Source organism: Aedes albopictus, chromosome 2 (genome assembly GCF_035046485.1).
Source record: "Aedes albopictus strain Foshan chromosome 2, AalbF5, whole genome shotgun sequence".
In the NCBI taxonomy this organism is placed as follows: Eukaryota; Metazoa; Arthropoda; class Insecta; order Diptera; family Culicidae; genus Aedes; species Aedes albopictus.
In genome coordinates this window covers 298,282,742-298,303,805 of record NC_085137.1, presented here as the reverse complement: position 1 = coordinate 298,303,805, position 21,064 = coordinate 298,282,742, and the positions used below count along the sequence as shown (strand labels likewise).

The window sequence follows — 21,064 nt, the reverse complement described above, 5'->3', positions numbered from 1 at the left end:
ACGCACCTGGTAAGAAAAGCACTCAAGAAAAAATCCCTCTAATTACCAAAGGAATTTTGACAACTGATTAGTATGGGAGGAAATGTCAGTTTTCCTTGGGAAATAATTGAACGGAACATTTTTCTGCAAGGAAAAGTGACAGCTCCATTTGATTTGCCCGGCAGGCGTTACGAGCGTTACACAATTTTCATTTCTTTTCAGCTGCGGACCGCTCAAGAAATTTTGACAACGAAATCATTTCTTGAGCGTTTCCACAGTACTTTTCAGGTGCGTACTACACTTTTGAAAGTACTCAACAAAAATGGCTGAAATTTTCACTGTAAACCGTTTAACACAACAATTTTACACTGCCAAAGTTTTATAAAATTCGGGACAGTGTTACCAGTTCTACAGTCAAAATACAAGGGGAATGACATATCCTTTTCTAACCGGAATATCCGCATTTATCCGTTTCTAACCGTCGCTAACCGTTGCTAAGCGAGCTGCTAAGTGAGCAGTAGTTAGACGCGGTTAACGACGGTTAGAAAAGGATATGTCATTCCCCTTGTCAAAACAGTGCACACGGAGTTCCTGGTCAAATGGTCAAAAAGTACCTGAAATTTACCTTGAAGCGATTTAAGCTTTGGATATTTACTAGAAAAAGTACTGAACCGATTTCGATCAAATTTTTACCACTTAATTGATACTATGTTAAGAATATCGAGTGAAATTTTCAAACGTTTTGATGAGGTAACAAAAAAGTTATAGCTTAAGCAATTTTTTGAAATGGGTTTTTAAAATCTCATTTTATGATATCGACAATATCTGTGCCAATACTGAACCGATTTTAATGAAAATTTTATGGCATTAACTACACATAATATACTATTGGCAAACGCAATCAAAAGTTATACAATATTTTCTGTGTGCCAATTTCATCGTGGACACCCTTTATGGTTTCGCATTATGCGATTTACACAGTGTATTCTGCGTATCCTCACCATTCGCATTTTCCAATCGATACCGATCTGGTTTTATTGGTTGTACTGTGATTGTAAAGAGTTTAATCTTGCCCAGTTTGGGTAGTGGCTACGGTTAGGATAGCTCAGATCATAAACTTCGGCATAAAAGAACAGCAACAAAAAAATATTTGCAGACTTATACAAAATGGTACAGCCCAAGTGACTTTATTTCAAGAAACTTACTTCCGTAAGAGGCATTTCTATCTACGTTGCCATAAACTGGGGTGTAGTTGATCAGTGGGGTGAACCTGATCACTCAATTACCCGCGGATATCGACTTTGAAGGAAGCAACAATTCTATTTTAACCGAGATTTTATGGAATGGTAACTTCCTTGAAAGTCGATATTCGTGGGTAATTGAGTGATCAGGTTCACCCAACTGATCAACTACACCCCAGTTTACGGCAGTGAAACTTTTGCCTGTCCCGATCAAAATGATTCCCCTGTATGTGCTGTCACAATTGATGTATCTCAACAGAAAATGTAATCTCATGTTATCGCAACAGGAAATACGCCCATTTTTTCGGTTTACCGAATTATGAACCATCCCCTACCGAGGATTTAAAAAAAAGTCATTGCATATTACTTTTCAAAGGATCTTCCGTTAATTGTTGGCAATGGAGCTAATGCTCACCATGTTATCTGGGGCAGCTCGGACATTAACTTGAGAAGCTCCCGTTTGATGAAATACTTAAGTAGTACAGATCTTGGATAACTTAACATAGGCAACCGCCCAACCTTCATGGTATCTGTTAGAGAGGAAATCAGGCCAAACATTTCAATAGGTCCTATCTGCATTTGAGAGGCTCTCTTTGTTCACTTTCTCTTTCAATTATTGCAGTGTATTTTCAATGCTTTTCAACTATTTTTGCAGTACAAATCAAAAGACGATTGTTTTGACCATCGTTCAATGCAAGGAGACAACCATAATACAAATACACAGCTGAGATATTAACGAAAGAGAGGGAAACCAAAGAGAGCCTCTCTTCTGCAGATAGGACCTTTAGACATGTTTGGCCTGAAATGTTAGACATAACGCTTGGCTCTAGCAGAATTAGTCACGAGTTGACTAGCTTAGTGGTATTGGAGTAGACTTCTTTAGTGGTGTTGAGATAATTCCATATTCTGAATCTACATGTCAAACTGAGTCGAAATCCAAATTTTCATGAATTTTTGTGCCCGAAAACCTACACTCCCGTTCAAAAGTTTGGGGTCACCCCCTCAAAAACATGTCATTTTTTAGGCCCATATCTCCTCCAATTTGCGTCCGATTTCAAAACCCTAGGTTTCATTCAAAAGATAATAAGTCAAAGAAACTTTGAACATGATTTAAAAGAAACTTTTTCAAAAAATTTTGTATGTAAACTTAACCCAAAGTTGCCAAATTTTCTAAAAAATGAATATAAACTTACGGCAGTGTGGCTGGAAGTTGGGTCGACCAAATTTTAAGATGAGAGCAATAATATGACCCATTTTCTATTCGCTTTCAACTGCTTTTTACAGAACTTAGCTAAAAAATCTAGAAAAAAATTATTAAGTAAATTAATCCTTGATGTCATCGACCAAAAGTTTGGGGTGAAGCCTAGGGTTTTAAAATCGGACGCAAATTGGCGGAGATATGGGCCTAAAAAAATGACATGTTTTTGAGGGGGTGACCCCAAACTTTTGAACGGGAGTGTATTTATAAATCAATTTCAAGTTTTTGTGAGAGAAATTTGTCGAAGGGGGGTTTCGCATGTTATACTGGGCGGAGCTGTCAAGCAGTTGCGCAGCTGTCAAAAGGTGATTTCAAAAAAATCTCTTTGAAATTGATTTTAGGTATCAAAATGAAGTTCTAAATATCTGAAAAAAATCATACCTAGTGGCTTAGAAAAAAATGCTCTTTCGTATAAAAATCAAATATTATTTTGTTCAAAATTTAAAACCCAATTCGGCACCTACATTTCAAAAGGGCGTAACTGCATTTTGAAACAAACCACTCTTTCACATCTGTGGGTCATATTTTAAGTTTCCCACGAAATTCACAAACATTACTAGACAGAGAAATTGCTCTTCTTTCCTATACTGGCGGTGATTTGCATGGCGGCATTGAAATACGATCCACAGATGTGAAAGAGGGGTTTGTTTCAAAATGCAGTTACGCCCTTTTGAAATGTTGGTGCCGAATTGGCATGTGTCAGATGAAGAATCTTTATCTGACCATCGCTACATCTTTTTTGAACATGTGAATGTTACTTCGCAAACTTTGCGTTTCAGGAACCCCCGGTTAACCAACTGGGATCTCTTTAGCGATTTGGTTGCATCCAAATTTCATGGATACTAACCATCCATTGACACTCCAAGTGATTTAGATTATCCCGTTGATACTACAACGTCCTTCATCATGGAAGCTTTTGAAGAAGTGAAGACCACAAGAGGAATCCCTTGGCGGAACTCTGATCTGGCGAAGCTCAGGAAACAATGTAGAAAGAGTTGGAACAGATGACGTTTGGCTGGTTCGGAGGCTTTCAGGTCGGCTCACAAGACATACAGGAAAGCTCTCCGGTCTGCTGAATAATCCGACTGGGAAAACCTTTGTATAAATGTTTCCAGTTTGAGTGAAGTCGATCAGTGTTAGACAAAATCCTTGCAAACGAAATCTAAGGATTTCCGAGTAAACGAATTTCGTTTGCCAAATGGCGATTTCACGCTTCTGATGTGGAAGTTCTGGACACACTTCCCGGGTTGTGTGGATATTACATCTTCGGATAAACCTGACGTCTTTTCTTGTAGTTATAATTATCTGGCTTCGGTGCGTAGTATTGTAACTCAACTATAGAATCGATTGAGTGGACTCTAAATAGCTTTGCTCCTTTCAAATCTTCTGGGGCAGATGGGATTTATCCTAATTTGCTTCAGAAAGGATTTGACTACTTCAAACATGTTTTGAAAAAAAAAAAAATACTTGTTAACAGTTTTGCTGCAGGGTATATTTCCAAATCTTGACGGGATATTACTGTCAATGTTTTTTTTTTCGAACGCACAACCCGTCGTAGGAGAAGCACGTTTGACCTCCTTTCTTCTGAAATGCTTAGAACGCAACGCATTGTTGATCATCACATCCGTGATGTTCATCTGGCCGACGAGCCTCTTCATATGAATCAACATGCCTACTAATCTGGTAAGTCCACTGTGACTCTTCTACACAAAGTTGTTTACGTTATCGAGAATGCATGAAGTCAAAAGCAATCTCGTTAGAGTGTTTTCTTAGATATCGAGGGTGCATTTGACAACGATGCCATATTGGAAGCCGTACGGAGTCATGGTGTATCTCCAATGATTTCCAATTGAATTTAACCAATGCTCAAAAACCGACATCTCTTCTCGACATTGCGTCAAGCAGCGATTAGGAAATAGAGTGTTTGTGGGTGCCCCCAAGACCACTTTTGTAGAATCTCGTTGCAGATACGCTATTGAGGCAACTCAATAATAGCGGTTTTCATACTTATGATTTTTAGGACGACTTTTCTAAATGTAATACTCTATATTATAAGGTACTTTCCTTGACCTGAAAAATAGTTTATAACTACCAGGCTTACGTCAAATTTAATAAATACAAATACAAAATACAAATACATTGTTAGTTGGTATGTGCATCAGCACCCATTTCGACCTGATAAAATGCGCCCTTCAGGTAGTTGATGGTTGGTGTCACCTGTCGCCATTATGGCCTTCCGAGGTAATTCCGAGTACAACATCTTTTGTTCTTTTCACAGAAAGACGACACCGTAATAGCGTTCGACCTTTGCGCATCTTTGATTCTGAAATCAATATGACTGAATCAGGTAAACTACGTTGAAGTCATTCTTGAATACAAGCTTTCTCGGACACCACATACCGTCAGTGTACCAGTAGCCGCTCATGACCCAATAGCCGCTCACTGTTGCAAAAATCAAGTTTTCACGCATATATACACTCTTTTCGGCGCGGATATTCTTGAAGTACAGAAGGTGGCCAAATTGTTTGGGATAGGCAACTTTTTTTCTCCCACAAAAAAATTCAACATGCTATAACTTTTCATAGAGTGCATCAAAAAATCTCAAATTTTGACTGTTCATAAACCTGTTATATGTGCATCATTGGTACAAATTTGGGCTCGATTGAATAATTTTTCGCGAAGTTAGAACCGTTCGGGTAAAACACTATTTTTTAGACAACTCATTTTTGAGCTGTCATATCTTGGAAACCAGAGGACCGAAATAAACGATTTTTTTAACGTTTATCAACAATATATTGATACTTAATACAACGTTTTAAAATTTAATATTTTCTTACGGCTAATTAAGTTATACCGGGTTGAAATTTTTACCCATATAGAGGAAAATAAGTCAAATATACAATACCACACAAAAATTACTAAATGTGTTCTTCCTTTAATCTAAATAGGCTCTAATATATCTTATTAGAGATAACTTGAGAACAGAAGTGGAAAATCTTTAGACATCAACACTAAAATTTATTGACATTGACGTAAAAAAATTACATTTTTTCGAAAAAAATCCAAAAAGTGTCAATCCATGATAACTTTTTTCAACATTCAAAAAGTATATATGTTTGAATAGTTTGTGAAGCATTTGTATATTGTTAGTGTACGTTCAAAATTTCATTCAATTCAGTTCACTTGTTTCTGAGATATGACAGCTCAAAAATGAGTTGTCTAAAAAATAGTGTTTTACCCGAACGGTTCTAACTATGCGAAAGATTAATCAATCGAGCCCAAATTTGTACCAATGATGCACATACAATAGGCTGACAAACAGTCAAAATTTGAGATTTTTTGATGCACTCTATGAAAAGTTATAGCATGTTGAACTTTTTTGTGAGATAAAAAAAAAAGTTTCCTATCCCAAACATTTTGGCCATCCCCTGTACATGAATTGGATGAGAGCAAAGCCATTTTATGCAATATTTACCAAATATAATAAGTTTTAAAAACAAAACCAAGAATTTTTTGAGCGGCTATTGGGCCCAAAATAGTTGTAGGAAATTTCATGTGTTCCAATAACCGCTCAGGCAAAAAAATAAGTGAAAATCGTAAAATCTGCCGATTTCAGCACACAGTGTATTTAATCCCTATTATACACTCCCACTGAACAGGAAAAACTAAGTGTAAAAACATAGAGTTGCAAAAATAATGCACTTTTCCGGAAAAACCTATTTAAAAGATGGTATAAATTTGTCCGTGAGTGGAATTAGGACCACTTTGGTCTCACACTAACTGAAATAAAATCATATTTTTATGAAAAATTCTACTTAAGTCTTGATTTGTATATGATCGTACTTATGTCGAATTCGTTTATTCCCGACGGTGCACTGCACCGGTGTAGCAATTGACACCGGAAAAACGAACGGTTTCGGTGCAATTTGTTCACAGTTTATGATGGTATTAGTAAGAGCGCGTGAGAGCGTCAATGAAAACAATAAAGGATATCAAAAATAAGCATAATTAATGTTTTTATGATTTCCGTGATGAACAAAATTATTTTTATTTTTTACTTTCTATATCCAATTTAACAATTTTAAAAGTTCTCAGTAATTTACTTTTACATGATAAACATGTAATAGGCAGCATCCATTTACTACGTAACGCTAAAATCAACAATTTTTGACCCCCCTCCCCCTTTCTTAACGCTTTTTTTGTATGAAAACCTGAAAAGTTTAGCATGGGCCGTAACGCTCGGCCGTACTACCCCTCCCCCTAGAGCGTTAAGTAATTTGTGGATGGCGCCTAATAAATGTTACTTGAAAATTGTTATCCAATGTTTTAACACTTCTACATTATTTATCTTCTTCAAATTGTCGTAATAGGGTATTGGTTCCCTTATTAAGCATGTGGCTCCCATTTTCATCCTACAAAAAACAAAGGATTGAAGCGCTGTTTGTTTGGTTTCTTATTTTTGTATTTTTTGTTGAAAGTGAGCACCAATGAAAACAAAAAGAACGGAATCAATCGATGCCGTAATCGCTTGTTTTCGAATAGGATGAATATGGGAGCATGAGATTACTGATAGCACACATACCCTACATACACTGCGGCCACTTCCTATAGCCGCACCCACGATTTCACACTTCTAGCAATTTCTACGATTCGATCGATATGTGGAACGATGTGTATCAACTAGTGTTTGTAAAATATATGATTTACATGAATAAGTTTTGTTAATTATTTGTTTGTTAAGCGAAAAACACGTTATTTTCATAATTTGGGCGACCATTTTCTATAGCCGCACTACGGGTTTTTCTTCGGTTATTTGATTTTTCATAAGAAATAATTTGATCAAACTGTCTCAAATGACACAATTAAGCTAAATCAAAACAAAACTAACGAAAAGCACTAAAAAATCAACCAATTAGTTTTCTTAGTACAAAAAACTACATAATTTTCACTATTTTTACTTAAAAGTTCTCTTAAAATACCAAAAACAATATTTTAAGTTGACAAATATATTTTATTGCTTCCTATCGGCAATATTTCTTTGAAACATGATTTCTTGTATGCTTTCTATAAGATTTGAAGCTGTAATACCAATTTTACAACTGCTTTTCTGGAACTTTAGAATTAAATTTAGCCTAATATTTGCGTTATTTTGATAAATACGCTATACTTATGACAATATATCACTGAAAATTCAACTAAACAGTCGCTAATGGTCCTCATGAATACAGATTTGATTAATCCTAATGGATAAAAGAGCTTAATTTTGCGCCAGCGCTACACAAAATTTTGCCCTATTTTACAATTTTTGATATTAAATCAACCGGAACTACAGGAAGACTACAATCATAACCCCTTCTTTCTCTTTTGCCCTAAAATAAACAGGAACATCTATATTTGAAATCTTTTGATAGAAACACATCATTTTTACTTCATCAAATAGCGTCAAATTGATGGAAAGTTAGATAAAAGCTGTTATTACAAATCGTCTTCATAATTAAAAATATTCATCTTATGTTTAAATGGTAGCGAAGACAATGCTGACCTTCCAAGTTTAGTTTGATGAATTCCCGAAGTTTCTTCATTATGTATTGATGTTGTATACGATGTCTTTTCCAAGTTTCATCTGGATTGATACACAAAAACTTATGAATTTTCCATTTAAAAGCTTAAAAATTCGATTTATTCACAATTTAATTAGGTTTATGAAGGTTATACAAAAAAAAATTGAAACCGGAAGTTTAATGCAATGATTGTTTTGAGTCAATAGCATGTATACTTGAGCATTAGTTTGAGTTTTTTTAGTTTTTTGGGATATCTTTAATAACTTTTCAATAAAACACCAGTTTACCAATTATGCGTCCTATTTCTCGAATTAAAAGACCTTGTAACTTAAATATTTCGTTAAACTTCTTTGGTTTGGTCTGAATAAGGATTATTTGGTCTAACAAAGCAGTTATTATTAGCATACTTTATAATAAAGCAGCTGATCTTAGGAATACCCGAAGTGCGGCTATAGAAAATGGTCGCCCAAATTGTTGAAAAACTGTATTTTTGATATGGAAAATATACACATGAAGAAAGTTATGCTTGCAAACATCATATTTTGCAATAACTAGCAGATGCATATTGTTTTCCATATCGATTGTATCTTAGATATTGCTAGACATGTGAAACTAAGGGTGCGGCTATAGAAAGTGGTCGCAGTGTATCATAATTTTTCAATTTAAAGCAACTTTTTAGAATTTAACAATTTCCGTTGCCTAATAAAAAGGATGCTAACAGACAATTGTAAACAATCTACGTGCACAAATTTAACACAAAAAACGTTAAAGGCAGTTCAATAGAAAACGTTTACCTACAACGTGAAAAGAAAAATAAATAAATGCTTTTTAAAACATAACGTTCTTGGAACGCAACTCATATTAAAAACGCTTTAACCATCCTTTAGTGACATTGGTTTGACTTTCAATGTAATTCAGAAATGCAATATTTGTTGTAAGAAAAAAAAAATAGAATTTACGGTTTTTGAAACTGTTTGTAGCTACAAAATGTTATTTCAGTAATATTTCAGTCCAATTTGAATGAATAGATTTTTATTCTATTCTGGGCTTATCAAAATTTTATTACGTCATTTTTTTCATAATCAATAGATCACCATGCGATAGAAAATTCTAATAATTAAAATCATTAAAAGTTATCCACATATTTGCGATACCCAAAAAAAAAATAGTAATGGGAAAAATATACGTTGAATCTCTTTGAAATTTCATGTTACCGATAAATTTTGAAGATTCCTCAGAAGCTGATTGAAAGACGTGATAATCATCGATCAAGTTCAAATAATTTTTAAACGTACAGATTTGCTGTTAAATGAATATTCAAGAAAACTGTTTACCTAATGCCGAAGAGAAAATCATCTTTCATACCAAAACAAAACCACGATACAAGTTCAGCGATATGCATGTATTGGTAAAACTAGCTTTGTACCCAATGAGAGTCTAATAAAGGTGGGGAAGATGATACTTCGTGTGCGTGAGATCCGTGTCTGGTGCAAACCATGTCACTACTACAAGTAAAGCGAGCTTCCATAAGAACGCGTGTCAAATAGTGACGTCACTATTTGTGTTTACATTTTTCTTTGCGTACTAATACATAGCCATTTCTTCTTCTTCCCCACCTGTAATATACTCTCATTGCTTTGTACAGGGGATAGACAAAATGATCGGGACAGGCAAAATTTTCACTTTTCAAAAAATGTTCAATTAGCTGTAACTTTTCGAAAAGTGCATCAAATATTCTCAAATTTTTACTGTAAGTTCTTCAACTAGTTGTGTATCAGTGAACAAAATTTGGAATAGATCGGACAATTCTTCACGAAGTAATAAAGATTTTTGAAAAAGGTAAAATTATCCGATAGCCAACTTTGAGCTGTTATATCTCCGGATTCAATGAGCCGAATGCAATGAAATTTTGACCATTTAAGACTTATATAATGAGCTATGAAAAACCATTGACTTAACTTAATATTCTTAACACGGAAGAAAATTATAACGATTAGATTATTTTTCTAATAAAACACCAAATTATCCAAAACATCAACATCGTCACAAAATTCAAGATGCAAATTATAGTTCATTTAGTTCCTCTCTAATTGACTTATATATAAATGCGTTTTGAAGGAAAGTAACAACATAGCCGCCAATAAATTGAAAAAGTAATGAGATGCATATTAAAAAAAGACCAATTTACTTAAAAATCGTGAAAAAAATAAAATCGCTATAACTTTTACGCTTGTTAAAAATTTCAAGTTTAGTCAAATGTTTTCCAGAATTCATTATATAAGTCATGAATGGTCAAAATTTCATTGTAATCGGCTCATTGAATCCGGAGATAGAACAGCTCAAAGTTGGCTATCGGATAATTTTATCTTTTCGAAAAATCTTTATAACTTCGTGAAGAATTGTCCGATCTTTTCCAAATTTTGTCCACTGATACACAACTAGTTGAAGAACTTACAGTAAAAATTTGAGAATATTTGATGCACTTTTCGAAAAGTTACAGCTAGTTGAACATTTTTTGGAAAGCGAAAATTTTGCCTGTCCCGATCATTTTGTCTATCCCCTGTACCTGCTACACCGCGATCAAACTGGGTGTAGAATTTTCATTTTTTTTTTTAATTTTCTTACACCGGTGCCAATCGGGTGTTAAAACAGAACTAATGTCGAATTCGTTTATTTGCACCACCTGCACCGCTTTGCCACCGGGTGTAGCAAACTTGCACCGAAACCGTTCGTTTATTCGCAGGTACTGTTCCGTTTTGACACTCGATTGGCACCGGTGCAAGAAAATGCTACACCCAGATTGAGCTCGGTGTAGCAGGTACAAAGCTAGTTTTACCAATACATGCATATCGCTGAGCTTGTATCGTGGTTTTGTTTTGGTAGGAATGATGATTTTTTTTTCGGCGTTAGGTAAATCATTTTCTTGGATTATTTGTTTATTTTGAGATGTTTTGTTTCCAAACAGCGAATCTGTGCATTAAAAAAATATTTAAACTTGATCGGCTTTCAACTTCTGAGGAATCTTCAAAATGTATTGGTGAAATGAAATTCAAAGAGTTGCTACAACGTACATTTTTCCCATCACTATTTTTTGTTATTGCAAATATGAGGATGTATTTCAATCAGGGGAAATAACACTTCCTTTGCTAACCGAAAAAATGCGTATTTATCCGTTGCTAACCGTCGTTAATCGCGTCTAAGCAGCAGTTAGCAGCGGTTAGCGACGGTTAGGAATGTATAAACGCGGATTTTCCAGTTAGAAAAAGATATGTCATTCCCCTTGATTTTAATGAGAAATATGAAATATTTTTAACATTAGAATTTTCGGTCCTTGGGTGATCTGTTATTTATGAAAAAAATTGACGTAATAAAATTTTGATAAGCCGGGAAAAGAATAAAAAAATTTTAATTCAAATTGGACTAAAATATTGCTTAAATAACATTTTGTGGCTACAGAAAATTTCGAAAACCGTAAATTCTATTTTTTCCAATTACAGCAAATATTTAATTTTTCAAATACATTGAAAGTCGAACAAATGCCACAAAAAGATGGTTGAAGCGTTATTAAAATGAGTTGCATAACTTTATGTTTTAAAAAGCAACTTTTTTTTACGTTGTAGCTAACCGTTTTCTATTGAACTGCCTTTAACACTTTAAGTATTAAATTTGTGTACCTAGGTCGTTTAAAATTGTATGTTAGCATTTTTTATTGGCCAACGGAAATGTTTAAACTCTGTGAATTTGCTTTTAATTGCAAAAGACTATTAAAACATTGGATAATAATTTTCAAGTATCATTGATCCACAGACAATTGATCATTACAAGTTTATCATGTACAAGTGGATTACTGAAAACTTTTAAAATTGTTTAATTAGATATCGAAAGTAAAAAATACATATAAATAAATTCAGTGGCGTCGCGTAACCTCACTTTTTACCTGTGCACCGACGCTTGCAATTGCAGGGGATTTATGATCAAAATCTAAATAAAGATGAGTGAAAGCAGTCATTCTCGTCATTTTCTAATTATTACAAGCAAATTTATTCAAATAATTCAAGCATTTATACTTGGTGCACAGGTAAAAAGTGAGGTTACGCGACGCCACTGAATAAATTGAAATAATTTAGTACATCACTGAATCATGCAAACATTGATTATGTTTATTTTCGATATTTTTCATTATTTTCATTGACGCTCTCACGCGCTCTTACTAATACCATCATAAGCTGTCAACAAATTGCACCGAAACCGTTCGTTTTTCCGGTGTCAATTGCTACACCGGTGCAGTGCACCGTCGGGAATAAACGAATTCGACATAACATAAAATGTAAATGCGAATAAACGAACGGTTTCGGTGCAAGTTTGCTACACCCGGTGGCAAAGCGGTGCAGGCGGTGCAAATAAACGAATTCGACATTAGATTGAACTAATGTCGAATTCGTTTATTCCCGACGGTGCACTGCACCGGTGTAGCAATTGACACCGGAAAAACGAACGGTTTCGGTGCAATTTGTTGACATCTTATGATGGTATTAGTAAGAGCGCGTGAAAGCGTCAATGAAAACAATAAAGGATATCAGAAATAAAAATAATCAATGTTTTCATAATTTCCGTGATGAACAAAATTATTTTAATTTATTTTTATTTTTAACTTTCTATATCCAATTTAACAATTTTAAAAGTTTTCAGTAATCCACTTGTACATGATAAACTTGTCATAATAAATGTTACTTGAAAATAGTTATCCAATGGTTTAGCACTCCTACATTATTTATCTTCTTCAAATTCTCGTCATATCATAATTTTTCAATAAAAAGCAACTTTAGAATTTATCAATTTCCGTTGTCCAATAAAAAAGAATTCTAACATACAATTGTAAGCGATCTACGTGCACAAATTTAACACAAAAAATGTTAAGGCAGTTCAATAGAAAACGTTTAGCTACAACGTAAAAAGAAAAATAAATAAATGCTTTTTAGAAGATAACGTTATTGAAACGCAACTCATATTAAAAACGACTTGACCATCCTTTAGTGACATTTGTTTGACTTTCAATATAATTCAAAAATTAAATATTTGTTGGAAGAAACAAAAAATAGAATTTACGGTTTTTGAAACTGTTTGTACCTACAAAATGTTACTTCAGTAATATTTCAGTCCAATTTGAATAGATTTTTATTCTATTCTCGGCTTATCAAAACTTTATTACGTCAATTTTTTTCATAAATAATAGATCACCATGCGACAGAAAATTCTAATAATTAAAATCATTAAAAGTAATCCACATATTTGCGATAATCAAAAATAAAAATAGTAATGGGAAAAATATACGTTGAATCAACTCTTTGAAATTTCATCTTACCGATAAATTTTGAAGATTCATCAGAAGATGATTGAAAGACGTGATAACCATCGATCAAGTTTAAATAATTTTTAAACGCACAGATTTGCTGTTAAATGAATATCCAAATAAACTGTTTAGCTAATGCCGAAGAGAAAATCAACATTCCTACCGAAAACAAAACCACGATACAAGTTCAGCGATATGCATGTATTGGTAAAACTAGCTGTGTACCTGCTACACCGCGCTCAAACTGGGTGTAGCATTTTCTTGCACCGGTGGCAATCGGGTGTCAAAACAGAACAGTACCTGCGAATAAACAAACGGTTTCGGTGCAAGTTTGCTACACCCGGTGGCAAAGCGGTGCAGGCGGTGCAAATAAACGAATTCGACATAACATAAAATGTAAAAACATTACGAATTGGCTTAACAGTCATTCAACAGATAATGTTTTTCTGCGAAACTGGCCTTAGATGAGCGGAATCTGGTACCCTGATGGTATTAGAATCAAGAAAGTTTTCGGGCAATTCCGGCGAACCTTTGGTAAAACTTGGGGTCTAAAACCCAAGTATATCAAATGAATGTACACAATAGTTGCTCGACCAGTATTGGCCTAAAGATGCCCTGTGTGGTGACAAAGGGGAGAGTTGTCCTTGCTTCAAGGGATCGGACAATTGCTTGAAATTTCCTATATAGGACTTTTCGGGAAGAGTAGACATCTAGTAATATCACTGATCGATGGCTCCCTTCTCGAAGGTCGATCTGGTGTCTACTCTCGTGAGCTAAGGCTATATCAGTCTTACTCTCTTGGTAGACATTGCACCGTTCTTTAGGCCAAAATATTTGCTCATATGTGCGGAGTACAATCAGCACTTCGGTAGCACGTAATGGACAAAGTAATGTATTCCTATTTACTTGCTTCGGCCAACTCAAGGTCGAAGTTAGTTATCGCTTGTCGAACTCAAATCAAGTAGCTGAATTCAGCAAATGCTGCTGACCTTGTAAGGGTACCTGGTCATTCTTCCATCGCAGGAAACTAATTGTCTGATGAGTTAGCTAGCACTGAAGCATCACATCACTTCATTTGTACTGAGCCAACTATTCCGATATCAAAGTGTTGGGTAAAGCTTCAGTTTGACGCCTAGGCTGCCACTCAGCACAACGAATCTGCCTAAGAAAAATTTCAGCACGCTGTTCAATGCATTGACTGGCCACTGCCGACTTAACTATCATGGCGAACATTAAGCAGGTTGATTCATTTGTATATGATGATAGCTGTAAATTCGATGATGGAACCTCAATGTAATATCAATGTAAGTATATCATTTTATAAGAATAATGTATAACTGTCCACTTTTTGTGCAACTGCGTTTTCGAGTACTCAGCAAAAACTTATTAAGTGAAACTGACTTCAAAAACCACAATGAGCATGAGCATGATTGACCGCCCGCGATTGCTCCTCTGTTATTGCAAGGACAACTGCATTAACACAAAGAACCAACAGATGATGCTTGGGACTAGCATTCTCCTCATTGTGTAAATGCTGGAATCCCAATACTTTTCAATAAGCAATACCAGCGCCGGCCGCGTCCGAATGCAGGTTAATTGAGCATAGGGAAGGAAGTGATGACATGAATCTCGCTTAGGCCAATAACCGAGGAATTCTCTGCGTTACTACGAGTAACCACAAGGAGTTTGGACATGGAAAGGGAAGATGTATTAGGGATTTTGTCTTGGTTAACCCTAAAAGGGATACCTTCATGGCCTCAGTTTCGTCACCTCGCTGAGTGTGTTCCATCAAAGATGAGCTCTGAAAGGCGCCTGGGGTCCAATGGACCCCAGGTATCCCTTTTAGGGTTAATAAATTGCTACAATTACCGGACCGATTCTTACTGACTTCAAAAACCACAATCTTCAGAATGTTCTGTTGTTCTTAACTTCCGGCAGTCGCGTGGTTGGCCACTACCTGCAGCACTACGCTAATGCGGAGTACAAAAAGCGAGATTTTTTCTGAGCGTTGTACAAAATACAACAGCGCGACCGCTCGAGGGTTAATTTGCTGTGGTAAGGATCTATTGGCCCTTTTTACGCTTTGTTTATGCGTTATTAAAGTGCCCTTTTCAGGGCGCTGTTTGAACCCATTGTGGTGCACTTATGCGTTAGTACTGATCATATCCCCTAACTAATAAAACTACAATTACAATCTTGCTTATCTCCTTCAGAGTAATAGTTATTATTTTTCGAAATGTTTGCAAAATATTAAACGGTAATTTCCTTGACCTGCTTAATTGATTGATTGATTTGTCTTTATTAAAGAGACTTTCAGCCCTTGGCTGGTTCGTCTCTAACCTGATTAATGGTTATACCGCCAGGCTTACGTTTATGATAATAAATTACAATTACAATAAAGGTTGAGACAATTAACACATCTATTTTTCAAATACATAGCATATCCTGAAGATCAAAAACTTTAAAAAAGTATTTAGTACATATACTCTAGAAAAAAATAGATCAATCGGCTACATAAATAGTGGATGGAGGAAAAATACACCACTAAACGGTCTGTAACTTAATTTGAGGCAACCTCATCGCTGACCTCAATTTCCCAAAATCAACACTTTACCCGTCGCCGTCCATTGAGCAAATTTACCCTAATTCAATTTGCTGGGCTGCCTGACCCGTCGAGGACGAAGACAAACGCAACGCAATGCCGAGTTTTTTCGCTCTCTTTTTATTGTTATCTTGGTACGACGAAAGAAAACAGTAAATACTTACACAGCTTATCTTCTGCTGCTGTTGCTGGTGGTGTCGATGTGCGATTGCTGACTAATGACTAATGCCCCTTTTTCGTCTTCTGACAACACAATTAAAACCAGTGATGATGTAGATATCCAATGATACTTTAAGGACCTTTTCTACGTCCTTCACTTATTCCGTTTCGAATCGGAACCACTTTATCCAGCTATGAAGATGAATATCGATCATACCCAACAAAAATCGACTCTTTTTTTTGTGCTTCTTCGGTATTAACGCACACACAACTGATTCCGAACCACTAATTCTTCGGAAACACTAAAAAATTGTAGACAAACTTTTTCTCGTCGTAAACAAATCGGTAGAAAGCTTCGATTTGATGGCAAAATCCAATTAGTTTCTGCTACCTTCCAGTGCTGGCCTCTTCCCCGGACGCCACGCGCAATCTTTCGACAGGTTTCCACACTTGCTCAAAATGCACAATGATTGCCAAATTTTATCTCTGATTTTTTCACCTCCCGAAGTGACTACACCCCGCGACAAGGTTTTGATTTTGAAACACCTTCAACTTTTTCCCATCATTATTGTCGTTGCGTTTTCTTCTCGCTGCTGCTTGACATCTTCACGTGCGTGTAGGAACACAACCAATGAGAGTATATTACAGGTTGGGAAGAAGAAGAGATGGCTATGTATTAGTAAGGAAAGAAAAATGTAAACACAAATAGTGACGTCACTATTTGACACGCGTTCTTATGGGAGCTCGCTTTGCTTGTAGTAGTGACATATTTTGCACCAGACACGGATCTCACGCACACAAAGTATCTTTTTCCCCACCTCTATTAGACTCTCATTGGAACACAACCACAATATCAACAAAGCGCCAACACCACCTTCGGATCGCTTCCAGTCACAAACGCACACACTCACACCTTGCGCGACTGCTGGAGAATATTTCGTTTTTCCTTCAAAATCACGACGCTTCTCCGTCGTCCCACCGATCGCTGTTTTCGGGTGTCAAAAATTTCGTCACCATTTTCGAAATGCTGCCCAGGTAATTAAAATTTTGAAATTTGCTGCCGAAAATTTCAAATTTTCCTTCTTATTTCGTCGTTGGACTATACCATTCGATAGGAACACCTCTCCGCAAAATATCGACGGTGTTGAAATGATGTTTAGACAACCACTTGAGGATCTCACTAGTTTTCAAGATTAGTTCAAGCAAACAAGCAAAAACTCAAAAACAGACCGAAAAACCGACGACGGACAAACAACCACTCATCACAAGCTTCGCGTAGAGACTGACGCAAGGGAAAATGCCGAAAGCGAGAGCTGGGCCGAGCGCCGAGTCGGATGACACGGGCGTCGCTCGCAACAAAACGATATAATTTCAAAACCGCTGGGCTGTTGTTGTTAAGGTGATACGGCGAGAAACTCCTCAAGTCAGGGTGCAAAATTTTCGAGCAGACGAGCTGAAGTTCACCGTGCGGCAATTTTCATTCACTTGCCTGCATATTCATATTCAGCTGCTCGATACTCGTTTGTCAACTGAATGAAAGCGAATGAATATTTGTAAACATCTTACAAAGTGTTAAATTGCTGATAAAATATAAACGTTTCGATTACATTTAATACCCCAGACAGACATGTGATACGAGTGTGATTCCTGTACAACGGTACGCAGTGTCAAGAAAATTCTAACAAGACTGACTTGAACTGAGAGAATTTTTAGTATGGCACTCATTTCAAGTGCAATTGTACAGTGATTCTTGTATCACATGTGTGTCATAAGTATAACGGTGCACGCTATATGTCTGAACCAGCAGATTATAAAAATTGAATGTACTTCGGGTTTCTTTCCATAAAACATCAGTATTCAAGCTATATTTTCATTTGCAGAAGGTTTCAAAATATTCTATCGGGGAAATTTTGATTTTTTTATCTTTTTGACCGTTTTTCATACAAATTTGCTTGAAATCCTCATTTTCGGTCAATTTCTCTCCCATACAAAATGTATGGAAAAATTTTCACCGATAGAATATTTTAAAACCTTCTGCAAATGAAAATAAAGCTTGAATACTAATGTTTGATGGAAAGAAACCCGATGTACATTCAATTTTTAAAATCTGCTGGTTCAGACATAGCGTGCGGTGCTTTACACAGATCTTTTCCCATTTGATTGTTGTGGAGTGATTTTGGAAGGAATCGTAGCCATAAACGTAGGTAATTATGAAGATGTTTCTCGATCGGCTTCATATTCAATGACTACGAATTGACTAACTGTGTAAAAAGGGAGAGTGAAAATGAATTTGTTTGTTTTGAATATTCAGTGCAGAATCATTCAAATTCGTGCTGTTTTCAGTCAATGACCATGAACATTTTGCACCCTGCCTCAAGTTTCAATTTTTTTTGCCGAGGATAATAAACCGTAAAAGTCATTTTAAAAGACGTTTCAGGGGCGAATGACCAATATGCAATGGACTTGGCAATGGATATTAGAGTGGGTCAACGTTGTATGGAGAAACTTTAAATTTGATCGTATCAACCCGGAACAAAGCTTTTTCAATCTATATTAGCGTCCAAAACAACTGTGCAAAATTTGGGAGCGATTGATTGCGTCCCCGTATTCCGCATTGCGATTGAAATTTGTATGGAAGTTAGTATGGGAAAACGTACTTTTTTGCATTTTACTCCTAAGTTGAATTCTTTTGTCCAACATCATGTAACTAATGACGTTAAAGTATAGATTAGGATATACCGAAAAACTCTGCCGAAGACTGCAAAGTGATCCGACGCTTGTGAAAAAAGTTATTTGCCTGGTAAATTAGGCCAAAAGTTGAGATTTTATTATTGATGTTATTCCTTTACATGTTAAATGTTAAGCACCACTGGGCAATCTGTACGTTATAACTTTTTTCACAAGTGTCGGATCACTTTGTGGTATTCGGCAAAGTTTTTCGGCATATCCTAGGCTATTCTTTACCATCATTGGTTAGACTGTTTTGGACGAAAAATTTCAATTTATGAGAAAAATTCAAAAAAGCACGTTTTCCCATACTAAATTCCATACAAATTTCAATCGCAATGCGGAATACGGGGAAGCAACCAATCGCTCTCAAATTTTACACAGTTACTTTGGACGCTAAAATGAATCGAAAAAGCTTTGTTCCGAAAAATCGACTTTGTTGACCCAGTCTAATGGATATGAACCGATGTTACGTGATCAGCATCTGTAGCATAATCAGACTGATGTCGTTTTCGTTTTTGCGGTGGTGCTACACCGGTGTAGCACTTTTGCACTGAGAATGTTCGTTTTTAATGTCGTTTTCGTTTTTACGGTAGAGCTACACCGGTGTAGCACTTTTGCACCGAAAGTGTTCGTTTTTGATATCGTGCTGCACCGGTGTAGCACTTTTTCTGCACCGCTCAAGATAGTGCAGCGCTCAAAAATTCGAGAGTGTAACACCGTGTCCACCAATCAACGTTTGCAAAGTTGTAAATATTTTGGTTTTTATTCACACACACCAATGCAACTGCACCGAAAATGTTCGTTTTTGTAGTGAAAAATGTAGCACGAAACGGTGTAGCACCGCCACAAAAACGAAAACGACATAATTTTCGTGCTACACCGGTGCAGCACTTTTTCTGCACCGCGCATGATAGTGTAGCACTCGAAAAATCGGGAGTGGACTTGGTGCACACCGTGTCCACCAATCAGCGTTTGCAAAGTTGTCAATATTTTGGTGTTTATGCACGCACACCAATGCAACTGCAACGAAAATGTTCGTTTATTCAGCAAAAAGTGTAGCACGAAGCGATGTAGCACGAAGTCTATGGTAGCACCGCCGCAAAAACGAAAACGACATAATACATAATATTAGCAAGAAATTATTGTCATCGCGGTTGAAACCCGAAGTTTCCTCACGCGCGACATTCGATTTTTCTGCAAATCCATACGTGAAACCAGGGGGAGCGACACTAGTTTTGCCAAGCCAAAAACCTTCAAAACAAAACCCAAAAAAGTCGTTAAAACCCGCAAAAGTTTTGTGGGTTTTACAGGGTTTTTTCGACTTTTTTTGGCTTTTTTTGGGTTTTCGGCTTGGCAAAACTAGCACAGACAAACAGACGTAACACTCTTTAAAACGGATTGGCACATGCATTAAACAATCAGTTAATTTTCATTTGATTTGCGCGATCGTTCCACCAGATGCGCTAGTGTTCGATCGCTTTGACTTTTGCCAGTGTACACGTTGCAGAATAATGCAAACGACAATTACAGGCAATTTTTGTAGTAGTGTGCGTGTCAGCAAAACGTTAAATCCAAGTCCATCATGGCCGACAGTGTCGCGCGCGGTTCTACCAACAGGTGGCAGTGTGCTCATAAAATGACACCTGGGAAAAAAATTTGATAAATTTCATCTAAGAGTTACGTCTGTTCGTCTGTGAAACTAGTGTCGCTCCCCCCGCGTCAAACCTAACGTCAGACGTGCTGCACTGGGCAGCGGATCTGGCCCTCCATCCAGCGCACTTTGCCCGACGTACGTCCGACGAATGGTTTCGGAGAAAAATCGATTTTTCAAAAATTCTTCCACAGCAAAAGGCTGCAAACGGGAGTAAGAAGCACGTGGGATTAAATTCAGACTCCACACAAGGGGCCTAACAGTTTTAAGTAGTATGAATGTCGTGAATAAAATTGTCGTCGCGGTTGAAACCAGAAGTTTCCCCACACGCGACAATCGAATTTTCTTTATCCGGACCTGGTCCTCTATCCAGCGCACTATGCCCGACGTACGTGCGACGCACGGTTTAGGAGAAAACATGAATTTTCGCGTGTCAAAAATTCCGATTTTCAACTGTACGAATAATAGATTAGGGCAGTTTAGTTCATATCCCGTTTCGCCGTAGATTATCGCGCAAAAATGTTCATAGTCGC

The 21,064-nt window shown here is 36.5% G+C and overlaps 1 non-coding gene across 1 annotated transcript in view; it reads right to left on the bottom strand.

The window, feature by feature from the left end:
* Window positions 1-17,454, bottom strand: part of LOC109430602 (uncharacterized) — a 67,822-nt gene extending 50,368 nt beyond the window's left edge. The window contains exons 1-2 of the transcript XR_009997793.1: window positions 17,256-17,454; window positions 16,156-16,754 (exon numbers count right to left, since the gene is read on the bottom strand). This is a non-coding gene — a transcript (uncharacterized LOC109430602). The remainder of the gene's footprint in view (window positions 1-16,155; window positions 16,755-17,255) is intronic.
* Between the last annotated feature and the right edge of the window lie 3,610 nt (window positions 17,455-21,064).